Here is a 14032-nt window from a genome sequence, read left to right as displayed (position 1 = left end):
CAACTTCAAGGCCCTAAGCAACTCAGTGAGACCCTGTCTCTAAATAAAGTATGAAAAAGGGCTGTGGTTAAACACCCCTAGGATCAATCTCCAGCACCAAAAAAATAATTAATTAATTAATTTAAAAAATCAATAAAAAGGACTGGGGCTAGGCATTGTGGTACATGCCTGTAAACCCAGCAGTTAGGGAGGCTGAGGCAGGAGGATTGAAAGTTCAAAGCCAGCAATGGCAAGTTGCTAAGCAACTCAGTGAGACCCTGTCTCTAAAATAAATACAAAATAGGGCTGGGGATGTGGCTCAGAGTTCAGTCCCTGGTAGCCTCCACCACCCAAAAAGGGCTGGAGACTGATTTGGTTGTAAAGCACCCTGGGGTTCAAACTCCAGCAACAAAAACAAAAACAAACAAAATGAAGTCGTGCCTACCTGCACCAGGCAATGAGGCCTGACAGTAAACCCACAGATTCCTTGTTCTCTACAGTCTTCTGCCCTTCTCCCAACTCTAGGGTGGAATAGGGACATGAGGATTCACCTCTTCTAGGCCTCACCAGCCTCACCATGGTGGCTCCGATGGTGCGATCTTCCTAGGATGTCCATGGGGGTCAGCTGAACACTGGTCCAACTCCAGCATGTACTGTAGCCGATGCCCTTGGAGCTGTGGCTCCCTCTGCTGCTTGCCTGCTGCGTCTTCTATCAGCTCCTGAAACATGGCAAGGTAGGGGTTTCCGTGGGCAGGGGGGTGACAGAGGGATGGTCTCCCTTTTCCATGTGGACCCCATGCTCCATTGAAAGCACCAGTCCCCAAAGAATTATTCTAAGAGAGCTGGGGAGGACCATCTTGAAAGGCTTGGTGTTCAGCCATGAGTTCCAGACCAAGCCCAAATGGTGTCACTCTGATCCCTTTGTGTCACTCAAGGAACCACATCCAGGCTCCAGGACCAAGGATGGGACAAGGAATGAAAGAAAGGCAGGCCCTATATTGCTTCCCAAGATGACCTCCTAGGCCAAACTTGACCTAACTTGACCTCTCTCCTAACTTGACCTCTCAGCATCAAAATGAGCAGAAAGAGGAGGTGGGGCAAGGCAGCAGGCCCATCCCACTCTCTTTTTAAGAGACCAAATTCAAGGAGCAGGACCGCCTCCCTCACCCATCCAGAAGGAGGAAGAAAGGAGAAGGGACCTGCTCTGCCTCACAGCTGTCATAAAGGCCATCCCTCAATCAGACCTTAAAGGGCCAGAGTCCTCCTGCTTCCACCCCACTCCCATGCCTCTAAAGGCAGCATTTCCCAAATGTGCCCTCTGCTGACTCAAAGAGAAAATATCTGAGATGACTGTTAAGAATGCAGACTCCTGGGTCCAGACTCAAATGTGGACACTCTAGCGGGAGTAGGTTGAGTGAGTTTTTCGGAGGATTTTCTAGGGCTACTCTGATGTGGAAATCACTGTGAGTATGGCTGCTGGGGCTTAAAGAAGATGACTTCCCAGGGTTCTCAATCCTGACTGTAAACTGGAATCACCAGGGGAGCTTCAACTATTCTGGATGCTTGGTATCATCCCTGCCATCCTGACATAATCTGTCCAAGGTGTTACCAGTAATTTTGGATTGTTTTCCAAATTTGCAGGTGATTTGAGAACTCCAACTTTGAATTTTCTGGTTTACCATGAGAAGTGTTGAATGGGCTTCTTCATAGAAACCTGAGGGAGTGAAAGATGAATCTGTGGGAGTTCTTCTACTCTAACCACTTTAATAGGATCCTCCATGGCTGGGCCTGTGGTTAAGGCTGCCCCAGGCCAAATTCTGCAGATAGATGGTAAGTGTAGACTTGACATTGCCCAAGTTTGTTGGTGCTTTGGAGAGAAGGTAGAATGGGAGATCAAGACTGAGTTTTAAGAGATGATGAGTCTGGCCTGATTTGTTGGAGGCCTTTACCTCCTAACAAGAATATCTATGGACAGGCAACATGATTATGGAACAGCATAGACTTTGGTTTAGAGATTTTTGTATTTTTTGTGATGGTGGAAGTCGGGTGGTCATTTGTTGTTGTTCTGGTACTGGGAATGAACCCGGGGCACTTAACCACTGAGCCACATCCCCAGCCCTTTTTGATATTTTATTTTGAGACAGGGCCTCACTAAGTTACTGAGGCTGGATCTAAAGTTAAGATCCTCCTACCTCAGCCTACTGAGCCACTGGGATTACAGGCATGTGCCACCAGGCATGGAGGTTTTGTTTTGTTTTTACAGACCAGAGGTCTTATTTTTTTACACCTATTATGCCATGCTTCATAGGGAATAGGTTCCAGAAGTTCAGTCTCTTTCCATTATTTCTCCCAAAGTGTGCTGCTCTAGTGGAGCATGCTGGCATTTCAGTTAAACTTAGGTACTTTTTGTCTTCCTCGTTTTCCTCACCATTTTCCTTGATGCCTTTCAGGAAGGTATCTTGGCTTTTAGGTGTGCTCAATACATACATTAATTCTCTGGCAAAAATCTTGCCCTTGTTTGTTCGTAGCAATGCCAACAGCATTCTGGGTAACATTATAGACCTCCAGTTCTGCCTTGGTAACATTTGTGGGGCATCCCTTTTTAAACAGCACCAATTCTATTGATGTTTTGTATCACCTTTATTTTAGAGTCACATGTTTGTGGCTAAATGAACAAGTCTGCATTGGTGTGGGGTTGGTACCAGGGATTGAACTCAGGGGCTCTGGACTACTGAGCCACATCCCCACCCTAGTTTGTATTTTATTTAGAGTCAGGGTCTCACTGAGTTCCTTAGCACCTCGCTGTTACTAAGGATGGCTTTGAACTTGTGATCATCCTGCCTCAGCCTCCTGAGCAGCTGGCATTACAGGCATGCACCACCACACCTGGCAATTCTGTATTTTCTAAAGGTCTAGAGAATACACATCCATTAGGTGCCTCTCCTCTTTCCCTATGCATTTGTCATTTTGGTGTATTATTGCAAGATGGCAGTTCTGGCATCCCTGTCTTGTTCCTGTTTTTAGAGGGAATACTCTAAATTATTCTCCATTTAGAATGATGTTGGCCTGGGAATTAGCATAGATAGCTTTTACAATGTTGAGATATGTTCCTGTTATCCCTAGTTTTTCTAGTGTTCTGAACATGAAGAGGTGCTGTATTTTGTCGAAAGCTCTTTCTGCATCTATTGAGATGATCATATGGTTCTTATCTTTAAGCCCATTGATGTGATGAATTACATTTATTGATTTCTGTATGTTGAACCAACCTTGCATCCCTGGGATGAACCCCACTTAATTGTGGTGCATGATCATTTTGATACATTTTTGTACTCGACTTGCCAGAATTTTATTGAGAATTTTTGCATCTATGTTCGTTAGAGATATTGGTCTGAAGTTTTCTTTATTCGATGGTTTTGGAATCAGGGTGATATTGGCCTCATAGGATGAATTTAGAAGTGCTCCTTCTTTTTCTTTTTCCTGAAATAAATTTAAGAGTATTGGTATTAGTTATTCTTTAACAGTCTTGTAGAACTCATCCAGTCCTGGGCTTTTCTTGGTGGGATCTGATGGTGTCTTCTATTTCTTTTCTTGAAATTGATCTGTTTAAATTATGTATATCATTGTGATTCAATTTGGGCAAATCATATGACTCTAGAAATTTGTCAATGCCTTTGATATTTTCTATTTTATCGGAGTACAAGTTTTCAAATTAATTACTAATTATCTTCTGTAGTTTTGTAATGTCCGTTGTGATATTTCCTTTTTCATGACATATGTTAGTAATTTGAGTTTTCTCTCTCCTTCTCTTCATTAGTGTGGCTAAAGGTTTGTCAATTTTATTTATTTTTTTCAAAGAACCAACTTTTTGTTTTGTCAATTTTAAAAAAAATGTTTCTTTTGTTTCAGTTTCATTGATTTCAGCTCTGATTGTAATAATTTCCTGCCTTCTACTGGTTTTGTTTCTGATTTGTTCTTTTTTTTCCTAGGGCTTTGAGATGTGACATTAACTCATTTATTTGTTGACCTTTTCTTCTTTTAAGGAATAAACTCCATGCAATGAACTTTCCTCTTAGTACTGCTTTCATAGTGTCCCAGAGACTTTGATACATTGTATCTGTGTTCTCATTCACCTCTAAGAATTTTTTAATCACCTCCTTGATGTCTTTTGCAACCCATTGTTAATTCACTAGCGTATTATTTAGTCTCCAGGTGTTGGAAGAGCTTTTATTTTTTATTTTATCATTGATTTCTAATTTCATTCCATATCACCTGGTGGAGTGCAGGGTAGTATCTCTACTTTTTATATTTACTAATAATTGCTTTGTGGCATAATATATGATGTATTTTAGAGAAGGATCCATGAGGTGCTGAGAAGAAAGTGTATTCATTCATTGAAGAATGAAATACTTTATATATGTCAATTAAGTCTAAGTTATTGATTGTACTATTGAGCTCTATAGTTTCTTTTTTTAGATTTTGTTTGGAAGATCTATCCAGTGGTGAAAGAGGTGTGTTAAAGTCACCCAGAATTATTGTGTTGTCGTCTATTTGACTCTTGAACTTGAGAAGAGTTTGTTTGATGAACGTAGACCCTCCATTGTTTGGTGAATATAAATTTATTATTGTTATGTCTTGTTGATGAATGATTCCTGTAAGCAGTATGAAATATCCTTCTTTATCCCTTTTGATTAACTTTGGTTTGAAGTCAACTTTATTTGATATAAGGATGGAAACCCCTGTTTGCTTCCACAGTCCATGTGAGTGGTATGATTTTTCCCAACCTTTCACCTTCAGTGTGTGGATGTATTTCCCTATGAGAGGAGTCTCTTGGAGGCAGCATATTGTTGGGTCTTTTTTAAAAATCCAATCTGCCAGTCTATGTCTTTTGATTGGTGAGTTTAGGCCATTAACATTCAGGGTTATTATTGAGACATGATTTGTATTCCCAGCCATTTTTGGTGTTTAACTTGACTTGGTTTCTCCTTTGATTAGCTTTTCCTTTAGTGTAATACCTCCTTTTGCTGATTTTCATTATTGTTTTTCAATTCCTCTTCACAGGGTATTTTTGCCAAGGATGTTCTGTAGTGCAGGCTTTCAAGTTGTAAATCTTTTAACTTTTGTTTATCATGGAAGGTTTTTATTTCATCATTAAATCTAAAGCTTAATTTCTCTGGATATAAAATTCTTGGTTGGCATCCATTTTCTTTCAGAGCTTGATATATGTTGTTGCAGGATCTTCTAGATTTCAGGGTCTGGGTTGAAAAATCTGCACATAATCTAATTGGTTTCCCTCTATATGTAATCTGATTCCTTTCTCATGTGGCTTTTAATATTCTCTCCTTATTCTGTATATTAAGCATTTTCATTATAATGTGATGTGGTGTGGATCTGTTGTAATTTTGTACATTTGTTGTCCTGTAAGCCTCTTGAATTTGATTTTCCAATTCATTCTTCATGTTTGGAAAATTTTCTAATATTATTTCATTGAATAGATTGCTCATTCCTTTGGTTTGGGACTCTATGCCTTCCTCTATCCCAATAACTCTTAAATTTGGTCTTTTTATGCTATCCCATATTTCTTGAAAGTTCTGCTCATGGTTTCTTACCATTTACACTGTGTGGTCTATGTTCTTTTCAAGATTAAATATTTTGTCTTCATTGTCTGAGGTCTTATCTTCCAAGGGCTCTAATCTGTTGATGATGCTTTCAACTGAGCTTTTAATTTGGTTTATTGTTTCTTTCATTTCAAGGATTTCTTTTTTTTTTAGAACCTCTATCTCTCTATTTTGCTTCCTGTATTTATTTATGTATCTCTTTGTCAAAATGATCCTTTGTTGCCTGTATTTGCTCTCTTATATCATCCTTTAATTCACAGAACATTTTATTATGTACATCCTTAACTCCTTCTCTGTCATTTCTTCTGTGCTGGCCATGGACTCTAATAATGTGGTATTTTGATTTGTTTGGGCACTGTCTTCCTTTGTCTTTTCATATTGCTGTGTGTCTTCCCTGCTAGCACTGTGGATCTGTGGTGTTACCGTTTTTACCCTATAGGCTTATAGTGCCCCTGAAGGGTTTCAATACCTCTCCTTTGAGGTGAAGGACAATGTTAACAGATTACAATATAAACAATATACCACCCCAAAACAAACGTTTGCTATTAAGACTTTTACAGTTTGGTCACAATGTACAGAAATGGTGAATTCAATTATTATCCATAATATACTCAGTAGGTTTGTAAAAGTGTTTACAATTTCTGATGGTGGACAAAGAACCAGGGGGTGTGGAGTAGGATGATATGTTGAGCAAATAGGAGGTGAAGATATAGAGTTATTATATGTTAGGAAGACTGAAAGAGAAATCTAAAGAGGAAGATTAGTAGCAGGAGAAGAGAGAGGAAGTAACTTTGGGTAGAGAAGTAAGTGGGAAGACAATAGAGTACTGAAAGCAAACACACATATATATTAAGAAAAATAAAAAGGCTAAATTAGTAGAAATTGGTGGAAAAAAAGAGAGAAAAAAACAAACAAAAAAGAACATACAACACAACTGTAATATACTATTCCAATGTCCCAGTCCTTACAATCTTAATTCATGCAAAGTACTTGGTTTCAATATGTTGGGGAAGTGAGGGTGGGAGAATAGAGGGAGAAGAAAAAAAAAAACTCTTAGGGCAGAGACAGGGATTGATTTGGTTGAAGATCAGTAACTTTTCTGCTTCCCTTCTCATCCAATAGGTGGGGTCATCTGTTGTTAGCTGTATCTCCACCCTTAGGATGGTGAAGGTAACCAGGGTGTCACTGTGCTGGGCTAACCAGGGTGTTACTGTGCTGGGCTAGTGGCTGCTGGGGAGACGGGGGAGTTAGAAACTGGGTACCTGGCCAGCTGGAGTTTCAAACTTGGAGCTGCCCCCACTGAAGATGGTGTTGAAGGTGGCCCAAGATGGAGGCTCCTGCTTTCAGAGGTGGGGTGTCAGGTTGGGCAGGGGAGCCCGGTGATGGTGTTGGAAAAGTTCAGAGAGGAGCTCTGTGGTGTGCAGTGTGTGGCTGCTGGCTGACTTCAGAGCCTGTGTGACATTCTCAGGTGCAGGCAGGTGACTGTGCATAAGGGGCCTATCTGCGCTGCTGTAGAGTACCAAGATGGCGGTGAACCAGGGAGCCCCACGTTGGTAGATAAGGGTCCACAAGGGAGTGGCAGCTGGAGTTCCTGCATGTGAGAAGCTGCTGGGTGTCCTGTGTGGGAGCAGCATCCTAGATTTCTGCTCGGGTGGTGGCTGAAAGTTCTGAGGGGGGTGCTGCCACCAATGGTCCCGCTGGGGCACCAGGTAGTCCTGTGTGGGCGAGAGGTTGGGAGACCTACTCTGAGCTGAGGCCTGGGGCCCTGGACAGGCACGGTGACTGCAGGAGCAGGAATATCCCTTGCAGAGAAGCAGTATTCTCACTTCTTGAGTCCCAAGTCACAGAATGCTGCCCCCTCTGGCCCGCCATCTTGGATCCTGCAGCATAGTCTGTAATTTGATGGATCTGAGCTTGGCTGTGAGCCTGCCTCTAATTGGCAGAAATTTAACCTTTCCAAGGCAATTCTCTTGGCTTCTTTGGGGAGTGAGTCTCCTCACCTATAAAATGGAGATAATGCATTTTACCTCACAGATGGTTGTGAGGACATAAGGAAATACTCTATGCTAATTGTATAAAGCCTAATTAGACACATGACTTATGGTTACATGTTTGAAACTATTTTTTCCTTTCTCTTTTTTCTAAATTGATCTTAGGCCCTACGTATACTGTAAAAGAATAGCAATGGGTTTAGGGTGCCTCTAGTTCTGGACTCAAACACTAGCTCAACAAACCATTAGTGGGTGACTTTCAGCAAGGTTTCTCCCAGCCTTCTTCACCTATATAGCTGGCTTCTTCAGAGAGTTGTTGTGAAGATTGTACTGTACACATTATTATTATATAAAATTATATATATATACACACACACACACACATACACACAAGTAAGGAATAAGATCAGATGATTTACAGTGGGCAAACCCTGAATAGCAAAAATTGTATAAATATATAATAAAAATCAGAAAAAATGCAATTGAAAATCATACGATATGATTGCACATCTACTAGATTGGCAGTACAATAAAAGTCTGATTGTATTAAAGTGAGAAAGAACATATGTAATTATCTTATACTGCTGGCAGGAATGTAATTTGGAACCATTGTGTTAAAGAACAATTTTTGCATTGTCTCTGGTAAGGTTGAAAGTGTTCAATTCAGTAAAGCTATTTGTAGAGTAACAGTTTTTAGATATTTTTGTCAGTGACTCACCAAAATGAATAAATTTTCCATTGCATCTCAGAACAAACAGAAGCACGTGCACACACATATATACCTAAAGTAAATGTTTCCTGAAAAAATACTGATAATATATTAGGAGAGAAAATATATCATGATGTGTGACAATATAACTCTGGAGCTAAAATCCTAAGTTTAAATTCCAGCTCCACCATTTGTTAGCTTGACCTTGGCAATTCACTCACTTTATTGTGCCCCAGTTTCTTCATCAGTAAAGTAGAAATCATAGCCTAACTGTGCTTCAATTTTCTAACAGGTAAAATGAGATTTTTATGGGGATTAACTGAGTTAATTCATATAAAGCACTCAAAAGAGGACCTGGCATAATGTAGCTACTAGATGTAGGTTAGTTTTGATTACATTTGATCCAAGCTGCACACCCCACAAAGCGAAGTCTCAGCCTGATGCGACAGTTCCAGCCTTATGAGCTGTGGAGGGGCAGCCAAGAAGCTCTTCTGTCCTCTGTATCCACACCATTCCTCCTTTCTCTCTGAACCCCTTCTCTGACTTCTGACTGAAAAACCAGCCTCTATCTCAGAGCAAAGCCTGTCCAAGGAAGGGACATGACCTTAGTCCTTGGAAAGACCCACAGAGCACTCCTAAGCACATTCCCACCCTGCTGAGTTGTTTATCTACAAATAACAGGAGAGATCTGCTGTGCCAGGTGTCCCTGACTCAGTCAGGCTAGGTGGGGATCCATAGCAGCCCCCTAGCAGCCACCAATCAGCATGAGACAGGGAAATACCTGGGATGCCAGTGGTTTATGGTGGTTGATAACAAGTTGGGAAACCATGTAGTTCAGCACGTACACCCCTCTTGGCTCAAACCAATCAGTTCAAACGAATACCCCTTTTGTACTGACCAATCACCCCTACCCAACTTGTTCCCGCCAGTGAATGTGCTATTCTTGTTTTAGAGTTGTTATTTGATTTTCCCGTGGTGTGTGATGATTTGCTAAGGGATGCTATGATGTATGTGAAGTCCCTGCCCTCTCCAAAGAATGTATAAAACTGCTGCAAACCCTGGGCTCGGGGCCTCTCAGCGTCACCAGTTGCTGTGTGTGCGCGCGGAGGACCGAGCTAGCTCGCAATAAACACCTCTTTGCTGCTTACATCGATCTCGGGTCTCTGGTGGTCTTTGTGTTACCGCTGTTGACCGGTGACGAGTCCTTGCTTCCCCAATGTTGAAGAATAACACCAAAGAAGCACGCCGAGGCAAGGTCAGAGTAGAAATTAGAAGTTTATTAAAGGACAGCAGAAAAGACTTCTCCTGGAGGAAGAAGGGGACCCAAGAGGTGGAATCCGTGGAGGTGCGGTTGTCTCTCCATTTTATAGTTTCTTTCAGTGATGGAATGTAGGTGGGAAGGCCTGAGGGGTGGGACACAGGTGGGCCAAAGAAGTAGTCTGAGCAGGAAGGACTTCATTAACACTTCTTTGGGATGGACTTTGGCCTAGGGCCTTTTCAGGACTTCATTAACATTCCATGAGTTGTCCTGAGTTTCCTGGAATCATTCTCAGCACGGCCTCCATTTTAGATTTCACTCGGTATTAGACCCGATTTACCTAATTATACTGACTACCTAACTTTAAATCTGGCTTCATTTGGGGGTCCTGAATTCGAGCATAACATGACATTTCTTTGTCATTTGACCTCTGCCTTTTACACACTTAAGCATCCTATCTTCCTATTCAACATAAATGATAAAATAATAGGTTGTCAGAACAACTAATGAGGGGTCAGTCTGGGTCTGTAGGGTTTGGAGCATGGTTTTTGTCCATGTCAGTGGTTTTGAATTGGGGCTGCATCTGTCAGCAATATTTCCCTTTAAGTAGCCATGTCTTTTAAGTAGCAGGAATCTAATACAGGATCAAAGCAAGTACAAAGATAAAACATATTACACAGGAAAGAACAGGATTAGGTTTTTAATTCCTGGTTCTTTTTTTTAATATTTATTTATTTATTTTTTTAGTTTTCGGCGGACACAACATCTTTGTTTGTATGTGGTGCTGAGGGTCGAACCGGGGCGCACGCATGCCAGGCGAGCGAGCTACCACTTGAGCCACATCCCCAGCCCCAATTCCTGGTTCTAATGAGATCGGGGATGATACCGGTGTTGAAAATCACATCTGGATCCCATTTCCTGGTGTGGAAGATTGAACACCTGAGAAATGCTGAGCCAAGAGTAAAAAAGTTTTATTTAAAGGATAGAACATCCTCTGCAGAGGAGGAGGTCCAAGTTGGTGCCTAAGGGAATGGAGGTATCCTGGCTCTTTTATAGATTTTAGATTTCCTTTATTCTCATCCTCCTCTGCATCCTGCCATAGGACCTCAAAGGTGGAGTGATCCAAGGTTCAAAGGAAGCCACCAAGGGGTACAGGCAGGAAGGGACCACCCAGGGACTACTCATTAACAACCCCTTGCTGGGAGGAACAATTCCCTGGAGACAGGTAACTTTGGCTACAGATTGGAGGAGGGGGAAGTGTTCTGGAAATATTAGCACTTTATTTCCTTTGAATCAGCCCCCATCTTCCTGACCCAATCATCTTCCTGACCCAATCTACACTGACTGTTCTTTGGCCCCAGCCTCATTACCATTTTGGGACTGTTGATTTGGGTTTTAATTCCTGGTTCTACCATTTTGAGACTGTTGCTTAAACTTTTTATATCTCCATTTTCTTAACTGGAAATTGGGTATATTCCTTACTTTCCAGGATTATGATGATATCCAAATGAAGTAATGTATATAATGTGTCTGCATCTAGATAATCTTCAATGAGTGGTGTTAGCTTTCATCACTGTAACCAAAACACCTGACAAAAACAACTTAAAGAAGAGATTTATTTTGACTCAGAGTTTCAGACATTTCAGCCAATTCCATTGCTGTGGGCCTAAGGTGATATGGAACATCTAGGCAGGAGGGAATGGCAGAGGAAGGCTCTTCAGGAAAGACAGAGGGAGGAAGGGGAAAGAGACAAGCTATACTTCCCAGGGGCATGTCCCCCGTGACCTCCTTTTCCAACTATGCCCACCTGCATGCAGATTCTACCCCCTCACAGTAGACCATTCAGCTATCAATAGATTAATCCACTGATAGGATCAGAGCTCTCATGATCCAAGCACTTCCAAGAGCTCCACCTCTGCACATTGCTGCACTGGTGACCAAGCCTTCAACACATGAGCTTTTAGAGGACATTTCAGGATTGAACCATAACAAAGGGCAAATTCTTGTCATTAATAACCTGCAATTCTAAATTTTACGTAAAATGTAACTGCGTGAAAGAAATATCTGCTCAGCCCCCTTCTAAAGTTCACCAGAAACTTTATTCCATCTCTTTACACATCAAGCCTTCAGGAAACTCTCTTGGATAAATAGGTCCACTTTCTTATTTTCAGAAAAGACCCCCCAACCCAACCCCATTCTTATTACCAGAATTGATAGGATTTGACATGATTATTTCCTGAAAATGGCTCCCTGGTCCTCCCAAAGTATGCTACTATGCCCACCCCCCAGAAGAGGGCACCAAGTGTCCTTATGACCTTGTTGTTGGGGTTGGGGGTGGAAGTGCAGGTGTGAGTTGTAGGTGGGTAGGATGGGATCCACTAAGGGGTATTTACCAGCCCTCCATGGTTTAGAAAAAAAATAGCATGTGAGGAACCTAACGGTATAAATCACAATTTAGGAGGTGGTTATTGGAACAACAAAAGGGGTTCCTGGCACAACAAAATGGGTCAGTCACCACAAGATGCTCAGAGCAGCAAGAACCCGTAATGCACAGTGTGGGTTAATTTGTCCTTTCCCTTTTTCAAACCCAACATGTGGGACAAACTGGGATTATGTATTGAATTTACAAAAAATAGAATTGTATTTAATTTTTGAGACGGTGGCTATCATATTAAGTACACGTACATGATGGAATCCTTCTTTTACATGATTATAATTTATGTTTTCTTGCAACTGTATTCATTCAACAGGTGTTCAGGATGCAGGCCCTGATCCAGACAGCCGGGTTCAGATACTCACTTGACCATTTAACTAGCTTGGCGATTCTCTGTGCCTCAGCCTCTTCATCTAATATCAAGGATAATAATAGCACCAAGTAAGAGGGCTGTTGTGAGGATGAAATGAGTTCATGCATGTAATAAGAATGCTGAGTTCTAGGTACTCTGCCCAACCCTGGATGTATGGAATTTAATAAGACAATTCCTGTGTCTGCAGCACTCCCAGGCATTATACTAGGAACTGGGGTTAGTTGGGGAACACCAAAATAAAATAGTTCCTATCTGAAGAAGATAGCAAACCTGAATAGGGATATAATAGATAGGAAACATTTTCCATAACCATGACATTTCCTCTGATTACTATTCTCAGTTCTTGAAAAATGGGCCTATTTCCTAGTCATGTTTTATTTTTCTTTCTTTTTAAATGTTATTTTTAGTCATTGATAGACCTTTATTTTATTTATTTATATGTGGTGCTGAGAATCAAACCCAGTGCCTCACACATGCCAGGCAAGTGCACTGCCTCTGAGCCTGAACCCCAGCCCTCATGTTTGATTTTTCAAAATTCCTTTCCCATAAAACAAAAGAGTAGGTGTTACGGTTTAGATGTGAGATGTCCCCCAAAAGCTCATGTGTGAACCAGAGCAAGAAAGTTGAGAGGTGAAGTGATTGGGTTATGAGAGTCTTAACCTAATCAGTGCATCAATCCTCTGATAGGTATGGTAACTGTAGGCAAATTGGGTGTGGCTGGAAGAGATGGGTCATTGGAGCATGGCTTTGTGGTTTTTATTTTGTCCTTGGTGAGGGGGCTCTTTCCCTTTTCTTCCCCTCCCTCTCCCTTCTCCTGTAATGTCCCACTCTTCCACCATAATGCCCTGCCTCACCTTGGGTCCTCAAGATCAGAGTGAGAATTCTGAAACTGTGAGCCCACAAATAAACATTTCCTCCTAACATTGTTCTTGCCAGGTCTTTTGTTCATAGCAGCAAAAAAGGTGACTAAGATAGTAAGGTATATTTTATGAAAATATTTATTGACTTGGCACTGATTGGGCTACGTCATGTTATATGTTATATCTCAAGCTTCATATCAAATCTGTAAGTGTTGTTATTTTTATTTACAGGTGAGAAAATTGAAAATCAGAAAAGGTATCTGTCCCAAGGTTACACAGCTCATGAATGGTGGACTACACTGAAATTTGGACCCATGGAAAGCTGACCTCAGAGTCCCTCTCCTTGGACAGTGGAGGTTGCTATAGAAGCTGACAATGAGAATTTAGTCCCTTAAAAAGTCACAGTTCCCCCCATAAGATGGTACCAGGAAGATTTCTAAATGTGGGGCTTAAGCATAGGCTTTATAGAATCCAATATCATTCCTATATTATTTATTTTTTTAGGTGTTCAATAAATATCTGTGAAACAAGTGGTTGCAATAGGAACTTATCATTTTTTTTTTTTGCAAAAATTCAGGCTGATGGGCTTTTCTGTTGTTGTTCTTTTTAGTTTTTCATGACAGTAGAGTGTGTGTGTGTATATATATATATATATGTATATTCTATGTATGTATGAATATGAATGCATAGAATATATATCAGTATGCATGTATGCATATTAATACACATACAGAGAGTATAACTTCTTATTTTAGTATAACTTATTCTCTTTAGGATCCCACTCTTTTGGTTGTGCATGATGTGGACTTACCC

At 41.1% G+C, this 14032-nt stretch overlaps 1 long non-coding RNA gene across 1 annotated transcript; it reads left to right on the top strand.

Annotated features, from left to right (window-relative positions):
• The first annotated feature begins 7607 nt into the window (after window positions 1–7607).
• LOC124091488 (uncharacterized) lies at window positions 7608–13717 on the top strand. The gene is made up of 4 exons (XR_006851363.2): window positions 7608–9639; window positions 10300–10777; window positions 12303–12427; window positions 13451–13717. It is a non-coding gene; the product is annotated as an uncharacterized LOC124091488 (long non-coding RNA).
• The last annotated feature ends 315 nt before the right edge of the window (window positions 13718–14032 follow it).

The sequence above is a fragment of the Marmota monax genome, unplaced genomic scaffold (genome assembly GCF_021218885.2).
Source record: "Marmota monax isolate L192 unplaced genomic scaffold, Marmota_monax_Labrador192_F-V1.1 WCK01_AAM20220418_F8-fsc00170, whole genome shotgun sequence".
Lineage (NCBI taxonomy): Eukaryota > Metazoa > Chordata > Mammalia > Rodentia > Sciuridae > Marmota > Marmota monax.
This window is presented reverse-complemented; position numbering and strand designations above follow the sequence as displayed.